Raw genomic sequence first — 14945 nt, forward strand, 5'->3', positions numbered from 1 at the left:
ATTTTTTTTATAAAATTACAGTAAGTGGGTTGGGTTTGTGGTTATATTTAAAGTTTTAGGATAAGGTTAGGGTTAAGGTTAGGTTTTAGGGTTGATTTATGGCTAATTTTAGGCTTAGAATTAGGGTTAGATTTTGTGGGATGGATGTGGGTGGGGTGGGTGGGATTTAAAAGAGATAAGAAAACATTGTAAGTTTTTTTGTGTTACACTCTGTTTGTTACATCTGTTATCTACAAAACTTTCAATAAAAAAAACTTGATTACAAAATAAAGAATTAGGGTTAGATTTAAGATGTAGGTTAAGGTTAGGGGTTAAGGTTAGGTTTTAGGGTTGATTCATGGTTGAGATTAGGTCTAGGGTTAGATTTATGGTTATTATAAGGTAAGGGTTAAAGCTGATGTCTGTAAGTTTTGGGGTTTAGGGTCCTCTCTGGTGAGAATGGGTAATTGCACAGAGCATGCAGAAGAATCATTTTAAACTGGGTGAATGTGATGCAGAGCGGATGAATCTGATTCCAGGTTATGTTCAGTCAGAGAGAGAGAGAGAGAGAGAGAGAGAACTTCACTTCAATCAGAAACTTCACTTTAAACTACATACTTTTTTTTTACTATGAGTGAATGAGCTACTGAGCTCTGAGCTTCCCCTTCTTCTGAAGTCTCCATTGCTTCACCAGCCGCTCGCGTTCAGTAAAACTGAGACGGATCCTCTTTCAGAGGCTGTACGTGTGAGGTAAGTACGTAAAGACGCGTAACTTCCGTGAAAAGCGACCCGACAGCCCAGTTTTTAGAATGAATATATTATATGGCCCCTCTGTGCTCATGATGAGGGTGGGGGCTCCAGCTGTTCTCAGCTTGCTTTTCCACTCAGATATGCTTCTGCTTTCAGTTTAGAAACAAAATAATACGGACTGTCACTTTATGGTTAGATTTTAGGGTTGATTCATGATTAAGGTTAGGCTTAGGGTTAGATTCAGGGTTAGTTTTAGCGTATAGGTTAATATTAGGCAAGGCTTTCTACTAGGTTTAGGATTTATTGCTTTGAGGATTTCATTACATTGAGAATTGCTGGCGTGTACTGTATTGGATTGATCAAAATTATTCCAGAAAACACAGTTCCTGGAATTTTCTTTCCATAATTGTACCACAGGAGGCAAAAACATAACTGTACAATAAAATTAATTCAGGTCTAGACTAGGGCTGCAACGATTAGTCAATATAATCGACAATGTTGATTATTTAAATTTATCGACTACAAATTTCATTGTCGTCTAATCATTAATTTGTAACAGTACCACATTACACAAAGTGCTGGGGACAGAAGAAACTTGGTCTGTGTCTCCTAAAGTGTCCAAACACAATAGCTTACATATTTATACATTAAATATCAGTACTTTTCACGTTTAAACAACATGTGGACATTTAAATGCTTTTTAAATCTCATGTTTAGCTGTTTTTCTGTTGTTTTTAGAGATGGAGGACATGGCAGAAATAATTGTTGACTAATTGACTAATTGAAAAAATGATCACCAGATTAGTCGACTACCAAAACAATCATTAGTTGCAGCCCTAGTCTGGACGCACACTCCACAAATGTATTTTTATGTGTGTTTGTTTTTTTCATTCTACTGAGTGATAAATAATTATTAATATACAATCATACCATTCTTTTATTTTTTTCTGGATTTGTTTTTGTTTGTTTGTTTCTTCTAAGGGTTGCTCTCCTCCACACACAGTACTGTTAATGTTAATAAATAGCAGGACTTTGCTGCATTGTGAATAAATCTTGGTGTAAATAGCGAGCCCCCTTCAGGCCGCAGCACAGCAGGGCCTGTGTCTACTGCAGTTAGGGAGTAATAGTGTGACGGGGCAGGCAGGGGCACCGGGGGAGCATTGGCAGTCCACTGAGCCCAGGGCACAAATCCAGGGTTTTGCTTTGAGAGCTTGTGACAGCACTGGCCCACATAGCAGATCTGAAGCCATCACTCTGGATAATGCTCCGCAGGGGGGAATCAGCTGGGGGAGGGTGTCACACCCCAGAGCCAGCTATAGGTCTACATGGGGGAGATCAGGTCTCTCCAAACTTAGTTTCATAATCTTTCAAACTGTGGAGGATGCAGAGGATGACACTGAGCAGTGATGGTGGTGGTGATGATGGTGGTGGTGATGATGGTGGTGGTGGTGATGAGCAAGTAGGTGATCTGAGGGGCATGTGAGGGATATCCCAATTTAAAAAAATAATAATAAAAGGAAAAAAGATCCAGCTCCCCATCCCCACGCATTTCATATTTTCATTTGGTTCAATTAATGAGCGTAATAATTAATGATGTAATGCTGACTGATGATGGTCATGAACCCCCCACACTGTTAAAAATATAACTGCAAATATTATCTATTTTCTGGCAGCTGGGATGGCAGAAAATGTCTGTAAAACAGTTTTAGAAAAAAAAAACAATTACAATTTTTACAGTAATTTCTGAACACTTTTTTTTACAAAGAGTAAAACAGTAAAATATTAAAGATTAAAAAGTCCAATATTAAATTAATGCGTGGCAAAATAAAGGTGGCAAAATGGTAAATTACGATAATTACACGTTAAAATGTCAAACTATACATTTACTTTATTTCACTGTTTATTTACAAACTATAACCTTAAAAATACAGTAATAATAAATTATACAAACAATGATACATGTGTAGACATACTGCTATAGTATTCACTATAAAATAACTAGAATAATTAGAATACTAATAATAATCATAGTATTTTAAAATCATATTTGCTCAACCACAATACAATTTTACAGCACAGACAAAATAATCCTGATGGTGATACTTAAAACTACAGTCAAACTAAATTAATTTAGTAAATTATGATCTCAAACAAGTCCCAAAGCTTTTTTTCTGGCAGAATAGGTCACAGAAAAGCACTGTTTATTTTTTACATTTATGCTGTAAAACATATTTAGCATAAATATATTCACATACCAACTATATTTAATTAGTATTTTTTGATAAAAAATACAAAAAGTGTAAATACTTTTCATATTATGTTTTGTTTCCTTAAACTGGCCAATTGGCAAAGCTTCTTAAAAAATGATTATTTATATATTCATCTTATACAGGTATATAGAGTGCTGTACAAATAATCCACATAATAAACAAGTCAACAAGTTATTTTACTGTTGATGTACAGTATATACAGAATCACTGAGATAATGTGTATGGTTTAAGGCTAGCTTTAGATTTAAATGTTAAATTGATCTGTTTCATTCAATCTACATATAATTTTGTTATTTTTAAAGGCACATTTGCTGACCAATCTTATTCTTATAAGTCTATAAACCAGAAATAGTAAGAACACAATAAAATAAAATAAAATAGTCAGTAAAAATGGCAATGGCAGCAGCACATGTGTATTAGGTGCCTAAAAACCTGTTTAACCAAACTGCTCTTCAGACCAGAGCCCTGTCTGTGTTTACATTGACCTCCTGTCAGTCACTTTATGAGACACTCCTCAATGGGCCATTACTCCACCCCATCTCCTCAACGCCCCATTACTCCACCCACATCTCTTAAACACCCATTACTCTACCCCATCTCCCAAACACCCATACTCTACCCTCATCTCAACCTCCTATTAATCTACCCCACATGATGTGAATGTTGGTGAAATTATTAACAATACTAACAAAGCTAACACATGGAGTGACTGATAAACTAAATTGAGGCCATTACAAAGGCTGGATATCATACATTGAATTGCAATACAAAGACCATGTTTGGATTATTAGATCATCTACAATTAAGCCTTATATAAGGTATTACCAAATGTAGTGTTATTCAATTCTAAATTATAAAAATGATGTGAATGTAAGTTATGTGTCGATTTCAAATTCAGTATAAATGACTAGGTTGACCTTGTTCACCCTGTAAGAATAGGAGATGGAGCCAACAGATCTGTGGGAGTTGAGTTCTGTAGATTCCAGTGGAACAGTAAAGGAGTAGTTGCTGAGATATCACAGCTGGCCTTGCAAGAGCTTTAGCCTGTATATGCTAACTGCTAAGTATTGCTGGTAGAGAGATTTATGTAAGAAGGTGCTTAAAGATAATGTTATTAAACTAAATCTATTAGCAAGTAGTCGATTTTCAAATTTACTACCTTGTAAATGAACAATTGTATTCTTTGCACCAATACAAATCTGTGGATGTGTGCACAGCAGCTAGACGAAACCCAAAAGAGCAAATGTAGGGCACTTGCAGGTTGTGTATGTGTGTATGTGTGTTGGTTTGGGGGGGGCAAGCCATCAGCCCACCTCTCTAATCCAACAACAGACAGGGGGGCTCAGACAGAGAGGTCAAAGGGGGAGGGACAAGTCCTAATGTCCCTGAGCCATGCTATTCCTCTTAGCGCACACAGTGCTGACAAAACGAAGATAAGGCCATGCGCAGGGCAGTGGGCACTCCATCATAAAGATGAGCCCCAGCACTGAGGTGCGGGATGAGGGACGGAAGGGGGCGGGTCGCTATACCCCGAGGTCTTTCTGCATCCACTAAAGCCCTGCCTTTACGAGCATGAGGTGACCGCAGAGGAAGAGGAGGATGAAGGTGATGTCTGGGGAAGGCGGGGGGAGGGGGAAAGAAGGGTGGGAGGGGGGAGAACAAAATAAGCAGAGGTATCTGGACACATCCAGGAGGGACAGCTCAGGGAGTGGAGGAAAAGTATTGATGAAAGGATTAGCCGCCTCACTGCCCAGTGAGAGACAGCACAAACAATCCCAGAATTCTCTAGAGGCAAAGGGAGAGAGACCAGTGTCCGTTCTGTTCGTCATTATACTCTTCTTATCATTCTCGCTTTCTATTAGAATCGAAAGAAACACTGCTCTCATTGCATTGCATGCCACAGGAGGACGGCTAATCTGGAAGATTACCTCGGGATGTGCATAAATTCTCTTTTCATTATCTGTTAGCTATTTCATTCCATGTTTTCTTTTTTTTTCCAAAGAGCATCTGCTTGATTTCATCAACACGGCTTTCTCCCCGCTCTTCCCTGTATAATCGCGCGACTATTTGGCCGGGTCACCTGAAACGGCAAGAAATAAGGAGCTTATGTGAGCTCCAACAAAACCGACCTTTGAGGCCTCTAATTTGATCCATTTATCTAATGGAAAAAGGTGGACGGTATGAGGTAACTGGAGTGAAACATAGTGGCATAAGCATTCATTCAGAAACCTGCTTAGACCTCACACCCACATTCAAGCGAAGAAAAGAATAACGCGTCTCGGTAATGGCCTTCACCAGCAGATGGGCTCATTTGTGGACTCAATTGCTGCTAGACTAGAGGCCCAGTAGCATTAGACTTGGCTCGCTCGGCTGATGCACTGGGCTGGTTTAGCTTCCAGGTCGGCTGTGTGAGCTCTGCGGTCCAGCTGCTCCTGGTTCTGCCATCCAAATCAGGATTAGACTCAGTCAACATCAAGCGTCTTCGCAAGAGGCCTCAAACACCTCACGTTTAGGGCATTCTTTAAAGAGTAGAAATATAATGTACACATTTTACCCCCAAAACTTAAATGTAGTTAATAGGGAAATCAGTATTTAATTGATGATTGACGTTTCTTTAGATTTACACTGGAGACTAATATCCAAAATAGCGAACATCCAAAAAAACAGATGCGATGTTTTAGTCCGCATAGCTAAAACAATGGTGGCACCCATTCTGAAACTTGGGTACTCTTTTGTACTTTTGTCCTTTTTTGATTACATTGTATATTACTTTGCCAGAACCCACATGGTCGAGATGTTTGCCAGAACCAACATGGACAGACAGTTCTGGTGGAAACAGGATAGTTGAGGTGCACATTAAATTCTGCCGTGATTTAGGCAGCCATGGTTTTATGTTTTTTTTTATACAATCCGGGTTAGCACCCCAACATCCCTTTCAGACAGCTTCCTCTTGCAGCGTCCACAGTTAATCCTGTTGGATGTGGTTGGTCCTTCTTGGTGGTATGCTGACATTACCCTGGATAACGTGGCTCTTGATACATTACAAGGACTTGCTGTCTTGGTCACAGATGCGCCAGCAAGACGTGCACCAACAATTTGTCCTCTTTTGAACTCTGGTGTGTCACGCATAATGTTGCGTGCATTGCAATATTTTGAGAAAATTGTGCTCTTACCCTGCTTATTAAACCTTCACACTCTGCTCTTACTGGTGCAATAATGTGCAATTAATGAAGATTGGCCACCAGGCTGCTCCAATTTAGCCATGAAACCTCCCACACTAAAATGACAAGTGTTTCAGTTTCATTGTCCAACCCCTGTAACAACACAGTGTCTCTAAATATGCTTAGTGAAGCTGAAATCTATGCAAGACTAACATTTTAATGGGAAAAAAGTAAAGTTTTTTTGACTGGATGAAGAAGACAGGAGCTAACGGGAGTTGAAAGTCAAGCTCCTGCTGCGGCGTGGTGTATCTGCAGCCGGCAGATTGTTAGCAGAGACTCGGTGTGTCTGTCAGGTTCGCGGTTGTCCCGTTGTCTCTCCAGACCTCATGTCCTCACACTCCCGGAGGATGACTCATCTCTTGGCTCCCACCAGCAGACGAGACTGGCAGGGAAGAGGCCTTCTGCACCCCAGACATGTTCCACCGCGTCTGGCCCTCTCTTCCACACCGCCAGGCAGGGACGAGCTCCACTGAGCAAAGCCATTTTCCCTCCGCCCAAAGATAAAGAGAGGGGGCTTCTTCTTCTTTTTTTGTTCGTTCTCCACTGATACAGCACTATTCTCCATCCCTCCCCTCTGCCAACACTCAGAAAAAGAAAAGAGACAATTTTCTCTTTCCACTACGGTTTTGACACGGGGGTCTCTGATGCGGTGCATGCCCATCAAAGCACATGAGGACGCAGTCAGACTCAGGCCTGTGTGAAGAGCAGGAGGTCCTGGAAGATAATGACAGAGTGCTTAGATGTGAGGCAGTGAAGAGGAAGAAGACATCTCTACAGCAGGGAAATTATATTTTCAGATGTTGAGGGGGACAGTAGAGGCTGCCCCGAGGTCATTCCGGACACTTCCTTTCACAGTGAAGCTAATTGTGCTTCTGTCTATCTGAATCCTTAATAAAACATTTCCCCTAAATTATAAATGAATAATAAACTCATTGAAACTGTGAAGAACCACATAAAGAATCATGTAGTAACTTAGAAGTGTTGAACAAACCAAAAAATATGAGGCATTTAGGTGCTCTTGTCTGGGGCAACTCTGATGAACTTATCCTGTGCAACAGAGGTAACTCTTGCTCTTCCTTTCCTGGGGCAGCCCTGATGAGAGCCAGTTTCATCATACTAACATTTTTAATAGTCTTTGTGACTGCAAGTTCATGATTATTATTTTTTTGACTGACCTTTATTTCTTAAAATATTTTTTTCTTTACTTAGTTACGTAGTTCTTGCCACAATATGGAAAATCAATTAATCAAGTCCTCAAGTAATTAACCCTTGACAAGCCACAGCTCTTAAACAAAAGCCATTCCAGGTGTATACCTCATAAAACTGACTGAGAAAATCAATTTAGTCTTCTTATATTACATGATTCATTGATGTCTATACATCATGCTTTCATTTTCTGAACACTTTATGAGTTCATGCCCACAACTTCAAGACACTGAGAAAACTATTCCAGGTGACTCTCCCTCATGAAGACACTGAGACTAAAATACCAAGATTGTGCAGATCTGTCCTCAAAGCTAAATATGGCTATTTTGATTAATTTCAAGATATTCTGTTTTATTTGAACATATTCTGTTTTCTCAAACGTTTTGTTTACAACATAATTCTGCATGTGTTCCTGTATAGCTTTAATACGTTCAATATAAAATATACAATCTAGAAAAAAAAAAATCCTAAAAAGAAAGAAAACACATTGAATAAGAAGAGGTGTGCACAAAAGTTTGAGTGGTAATGTGTGCCAATATACAGCACTGGTAAAAAATAAATGAATAATTAAATAAAAAAAGACATTTTTTGCACCAGGGGTGGCATAAAGTTATCCAAAAGCAGCGTGTAAGACTGGTGGAGGAGAACATGCCAAGATGCATGAAAACTGTGATTAAAAACCAGAGTTATTCTACAAAATATTAATTTCTGAACTCTTAAAACTTTATGGATATGAATTTGTTTCCTTTGCATTATTTGAGGTCTGAATGTTTTACATCTTTGTTATTTCAGCCATTTCTTATTTTCTTTAAATAAATGCTTTAAATTACAATATTTTTGTTTGGAATTTGAATGAGAAATGTTGTCTGTAGTTTATAGAATAAAACAACAATGTTCATTTTACTCAAATATATCCCTATGAATAGCAAAATCAGAGAAACTGGCTCAGAAATTGAAGTGGATTCTTAATTTTTTACAGAGCTGTATTTTATGATAAGTTGATAACATAATTATTGTGACAGGCTTAATCTTATCTTGTTTTATTTGAAATCCAAGGTGGTGGTTATCAGACACAACGTATTAAAACAAAATGTGTCACTGTCCAAATACTTTTCAAACCAATTTCCTATGAAGAAATGACATGAGAATATTTCAAAGAACAACATAAAACAAGGTCCAGGCTGAATGTCCAGCCTACACTAATGTGTTCAGTAAATATAGCGAGTTCCTACATCTATATTCTTTCCGTTAGCTAATCTGGAAGTGTTCCAATCAAAACCTCTATTTCTTCTAATCTAAATTCAGCAAATGTAGCATTGCTGCTGATTTGAGCTCATCCCAAGAGTATATATTTAAAGAGGTCAGCTCAGAGTGTATATACTGACATCACTTACAGTATAGTAAAAAACACATGACTCCAATAAAAGCATGAATCAGACTAATACATTCACTGAGCTACCATGCTTTTATTCAGCTATAGTAAGTATATATTCAGAGCCTGTGTTTTGTGTGCTCAGCCGGGTCACAGCGAGGTAGAATAGGGGTTATTGGTAGAGCAGAGTAGCGGCCTTTGGCCCTGCGCCACCCAATCTCCTGTGCTGGGCTGATTAAGGAGGGTGGTGTGTTGGACTAATCCATCAACAATGCCTGGAGCGAACTCAGAGGAAGAGCGGGAGGAGAACAGGGAGGATGAGAGGGAGGAGCGAGGGAGGAGAGGAAAGCGGGGGCTTCAAAAGAAATCAGCTATTGATCTTGCAGATGACACGAATGCATTTTATGTGAGTGTGTGTGTGTGTGTGTGTATGTGAGGACATTGTGTGTATTGCTTTTTATACATTGCCATGACCGAATTGGCCTGCGTTTGTAGAGGAAATAGAAAAACAGGGATATATACCAATTTTTCAATAAACTGTATAAAAGACACACTATATGTTCTACAATACAGTATTGTATAGGGAAAACTATGTTTGTTCATGTGAGGGGCCTGAGGATAAAATACACAATCCAATTAAATTGTTATCACCATATTATCATCTGTTGTTTGTTTCTACACTCATTGTCCATTTTTTTTAGCTCCACTGTCCACATAGGAACACTTTTTCTTTCTATATATTTAGAGTATGTAGTTCTTACAGTATGTATCTCTGCATACATTATTATCCTCCTTTCAACCCATGGGGCCCCATAGTACACCCTGTGCAAGGCACATCATAAAGCACTTTGCCGTTAAAATAGCATCAGAATTTATGAATATATAAATACTATACTCTACTGATGGGCTTGGTGATCCAGAAGTGATCAAGTGCTCAAGTAAATTTCTGGCTTTTTTTTATTATTATTATTTTGGTGGCGGAAAACACAGGTGCGCCACTGCCTAAAATGAACCTAGACAACAGTCAATCATCCTCCTCTGGAGTCCATTCTATAGGTGGACTCCAGAGTGCAAACCCGACTTTTAACTCAACGATAAACAGAATAAAGAATAAAATAAAATAAAAAAAATTAGATGCTGGTGTACATTCACACTGTGAAAGCACAACTCAGTATCCTCTGCTGAGGTTCACAAAGCGCCACGCTGTAAAAATACGAGCGTGCTAAAGTCAGAGCTCACCTGCCTCTTAAAGGGGAATGACAACTGACACACTGATTGGTTTATTTCAAGTTATGCTCAAAACACCCCCATGATTAATTAAAAAAATAGTACATGCCTTTTGTGCATGGTGCAAGGTGTATTTTTTTGCGTCCTAACGATACCAAAAACAAACAGACACGCCCTAAATCCAGCTGCGTCATCCACTATAGATCGCTAAAATTGGGCCTATGATATTCATGGGAGGAGCAACGGGCTATATATCCTGTAGTCACCACCAAGATGGCAGCCAGAGCTCACACAGGAAGTGGGGCCTACCACTAATGATGGCAAAAGTGGGGAAAAAGGTGGCTTTTTGGAGAATTGATTCGGAAAAATTAAATCTTGTGAGATGTTTAAATCATCATCCACCCCATTGACATCTGGAGGTCCATCAGGCACGTTACTTGTTTGAGTCAAAAATGATCCTAAACAGCAGACCTAGGTCTTTTTTGGTCCATTTCACAAATGCTAATGGTTTGACAAATTATGAGCAATAAATAAAAAGAACAATGTAGAATCTGTGTGTTTTATCTCTAAAAAAACAGTTGCAGTTCTTCACATCACATTTTAAATGTGGCAATGTTGTCGTATGTTATGTTATGTTGACAACAAACACCATTCTAAGATCAGAGATCAGATTTTTCGACTCTCATTTAGAAACAATTTGGAACAGAACATTCTGATCTCAGATCTGCTGCTTGCACTTTCCTAGGAACAAACTAATACAGGTGAAAAGATTTTGAAACATTTTGAACTGTGTGACATAACAAAGCCTGTTTTGGGACAGTAACAAGGTTTTTTTTTATTGATACGGGCTTCAAAGCAGTGAATCAAAACACTGTAATTTAAATTAATCGATTCAGTTTGAATCTGAGATTGCTATCACTAGCATTTAGCTTGTTGTTTTTTCACATACAAACCTACTGTAGCAAGTAAGGTCGAGGCTCCTTATATACGTCCATTGCATAGACATATAGATACATCAGGTTAACATGGTGGTGATCCATTTACATTTGCGTTTGTTATTTTAAGCAGTTCATTTTTGCTTTCTTTATTCTTTTGTTTAAAATATGGTTTTGTTTTGTTTCTCACTTTTCAAAGTCAAAGTCAAAGTGTTTTTTATTGTCATTTCAGCTATATACAGAGTATACAGTGAAACGAAACAACGTTCCTCCAAGGACCATGGTGCACATAAACACAGTGTAGACAGAACAATAGTGCAACAGTACAAAAGTGCAGACAGACAATACAACACCATACAGACAAAGAATAATAAATAACAAGACAGTGTGCAAATTTTGCAGTGTGCAAAAAGGACCAGGTGAGGTAGTAATTACTCTATTACACAGTGTGCAATAGAGTCCAGTGAGGTGGTAGGGTTTTTAGTGCTTTCCATTTTCTGGGGTAAGTGGGGTAAGAGTGTGTGTGCATGTACAGAAAAACCATCAGTTCAGTCTCTGCAGTTAAGGAGTCTGATGGCTTGGGGGTAGAAGCTGTTGCAGAATCTGGTCGTGCTGGACCGGATGCTGCGGTACCTTCTTCCCGAAGGCAGGAGGGAGAACAGTTCGTGTGAGGGATGAGTGGGGTCATTCACAATGCTGGTTGCTTTGCGGATGCTGCGGGTGGTGTAAATGTCCGTGATGGAGGGGAGAGAGACGCCGATGATCCTCTCAGCTGTCCTCACAATACACTGGAGGGTCTTGCGGTCAGAGACGGTGCAGGTCCCAAACCAGGCAGTGATGCAGCTGCTTAGGATGCTCTCAATGGTCCCTCTATAGAAGAGTGTGAGGATGGGTGGAGGGAGACGGGCCTTTCTCAGCTTCCGGAGGAAGTAGAGACGCTGCTGGGCTTTCTTGGCTGTAGAGCTGGTGTTCAGGGTCCAGGTGAGGTTATCTGCTAAGTGGACACCAAGGAACTTGGTGCTCTTAACAATCTCCACAGAGGACCCGTCGATGTTGAGTGGAGAGTGGGTGTGTTGTGCTCTCCTGAAGTCAACAACCATTTCCTTTGTCTTGTCCACATTCAGGTGAAGGTTGTTGACTGTACACCAGTCTGTCAGCCGCTGCACCTCCTCTCTGTATGCTGACTCGTCGCCTTTGGTGATGAGACCCAGCACGGTTGTATCATCGGCGAACTTGATAAAGCTGTTAGAACTGTGTTTTGCAGCACAGTCATGAGTCAGCAGGGTGAACAGCAGAGGACTCAGGACACTGCCCTGGTGGGCCCCTGTGTTCATTGTGATGGTGCTGGAGGTGCTGCCCCCGAACAGGACTGACTGGGGTCTCCCCGTCAGAAAGTCCAGGATCCAGTTGCAGAGGGGGGTGTTGAGGCCGAGCGAGCTTAGCTTCCTGGTGAGGTTCTGTGGGATGATGGTGTTGAATGCTGAACTGAAGTCTATAAACAGCATTCTGACATAAGTGTCCTTCTTCTCCAGGTGGGTGAGGGAGAGATGAAGGGTGGTGGTGATGGCATCGTCCGTGCAGCGATTGGGACGATACGCAAACTGCAGGGGGTCCAGTGAAGAGGGCAGTTGTGTCTTGATGTTCCTCATGACTAGCCTCTCGAAGCACTTCATGATGATGGGTGTAAGTGCAACGGGACGGTAGTCATTGAGGCAGGACACTGTGAACTTCTTCGGCATGGGGACGATGGTGGTGGACTTGAGGCACGTTGGGACAGTGGCGCTGCACGGGGAGATGTTGAAGATATCCGTGAGAACATCTGTCAGCTGGTCTGCGCACTCCCTGAGCACTCTGCCGGGGATGTTGTCTGGTCCTGCAGCTTTTCGTGTGTTGACTCTGCGCAGAGTGTTCCTCACATCCACTGCAGTCAGGCACAACACCTGTTCGTCCGGCTTGGGCATGGTCTTTCTCGCCACGGTGGCATTGTCCTGTAGTTGGTGATTGCCTGGATGCCCTGCCACATGCGCCGCGTGTCACCCGCGTCCTTGAAGTGGCTGTGGATTCTCTGGGCGTGTGCGCGCTTTGCCACTCTGATAGCTCTTGACAGGTCGGCTCTCGCTTTCCTCAGGGCCACCTTGTCAGCCACTCTGAAGGCGGAGTCGCGGGTCCTCAGCAGCGCACGTACCTCAGCAGTCATCCAAGGCTTCTGGTTTGGGCGTGTAGTGATGGTCTTGGAGACAGTGACATCATCAATACACTTGCTGATGTAGCCAGTGACTGATGCTGCATACTCCTCCAAATCAACAGAATCGCCTTCAGTAGCAGCCTCCCTAAACATGTCCCATGCAGTGCACTCAAAACAGTCCTGAAGGGCAGAGATGGAGCCTGCCGGCCAGGTTTTCACCTGCTTCTGAACTGGTCTGGAGCATCTGATGAGTGGTGTGTATGTTGGTGTCAGCCAAACACACATGTGATCCGAGAAAGCGAGGTGGGGGCGGGGCTCCGCCCGGTACGCGCTGGGGATGTTTGTGTAAACAAGATCCAGCGCGCTCGCTCCTCTCGTTGCAAAGTTCACATGTTGGTGGAATTTAGGGAGCACTGACTTGAGATTTGCGTGGTTGAAATCTCCGGCGATAATAAACAGTCCGTCTGGGTGTTTTTTTTGCAGATCGCTGATAGTCCGATAGAGTTCACACAGAGCCTCTTTAGCATTAGCAGCAATGCTAGCGCTGGGTGGAATGTAGACAGCAGCTATTAGCACGGCGGAGAACTCCCGTACTAAATAAAAAGGTCTGCACTTGACTATCAGGAACTCCACCAGCGGAGAGCAGTGTTTGGCGACAGTCACAGCGTTGTTACACCATTCCGTGTTGATGTAAACACACACGCCTCCACCGCGGGTCTTCCCGGATAGAGCCGCGCTTCTATCGGCTCTGAACGCGGTTAGCCCGGCTAGCTGAATGGCGCTGTCCGGAATGTTGTCGTTAAGCCACGTTTCCACAAAAACCAAAACACAGCAGTCTCTGAACTCACGCTGTCACCATTGGTTCACCTTAGGCCTCAAAACATCTAGGCCCTATGTGTACCTGTTTGGTTTGAATGTTCTATTTTTTTTTTTTAATAAACATAATCTTTGATTGAAGAGCTCTAATTTTGGTACTGTCCCTTCACTTTTCTTGTGTTCCATCTATGTGTTGCAACCATCAACGTTTTTATTTTTAAAACAATCAAACCATCCTAGGTTTTAACAATCAACATTAACAACATTTAACAATTATTCACATTGAAATATGGATTAAATCTCATAAATAGCTCTCACTACCCCCCCTCTCTCACACACACAAATACAGCTTCTGATTCCTACTGACATGTGATGATTTCACATTACTTCCATTATTTTACATGTAAATATAAATTACTAAAGGTTTCAGCATTTTTTTCAGTATATTTTTCTGATCAATTGACAACCCTAAATGAAACAGGATGTGTTGAAGCGAAATGCCAAGTGGAAATGAAACCAACACCATTTCAGTGTCACCACTGTAGGACTGAGAATGACCCACCACTCAAATAATACCTGCACTAGGGTGGTCCTGTGGCATCCTGACTAATAAAAAACAGGGTAAAATAAGGATAACAAAGTGTGCAGAGATAGATCGAGACAGATACAGGACTATGGGTCTATATAGGACTATTCCAGTCTGGTCTACCTATTCACCTCATTAACAGTGTTTTTCATCTCCTGTTTGACATATCTTATGTAGTACACCAGTGACGACTTTCATCTTCAGGACATTCAAACCGTTGTTCTGGCTATGAACAATATTTGTGCGATGGTTCTGATTGATTTTCCATCTTCTCTCAGCTTCATAGTTGCTTGTTTTTCATCCATAGAATCACAGCTCTCTGGTTTGTTGGTTGGTCCTCTAACTAAAAATGCACAGTCTACACAGATAAAACCCAAATCCAAATCTGAAACTGAGAG

Source organism: Astyanax mexicanus, chromosome 3 (genome assembly GCF_023375975.1).
Source record: "Astyanax mexicanus isolate ESR-SI-001 chromosome 3, AstMex3_surface, whole genome shotgun sequence".
In the NCBI taxonomy this organism is placed as follows: domain Eukaryota; kingdom Metazoa; phylum Chordata; class Actinopteri; order Characiformes; family Acestrorhamphidae; genus Astyanax; species Astyanax mexicanus.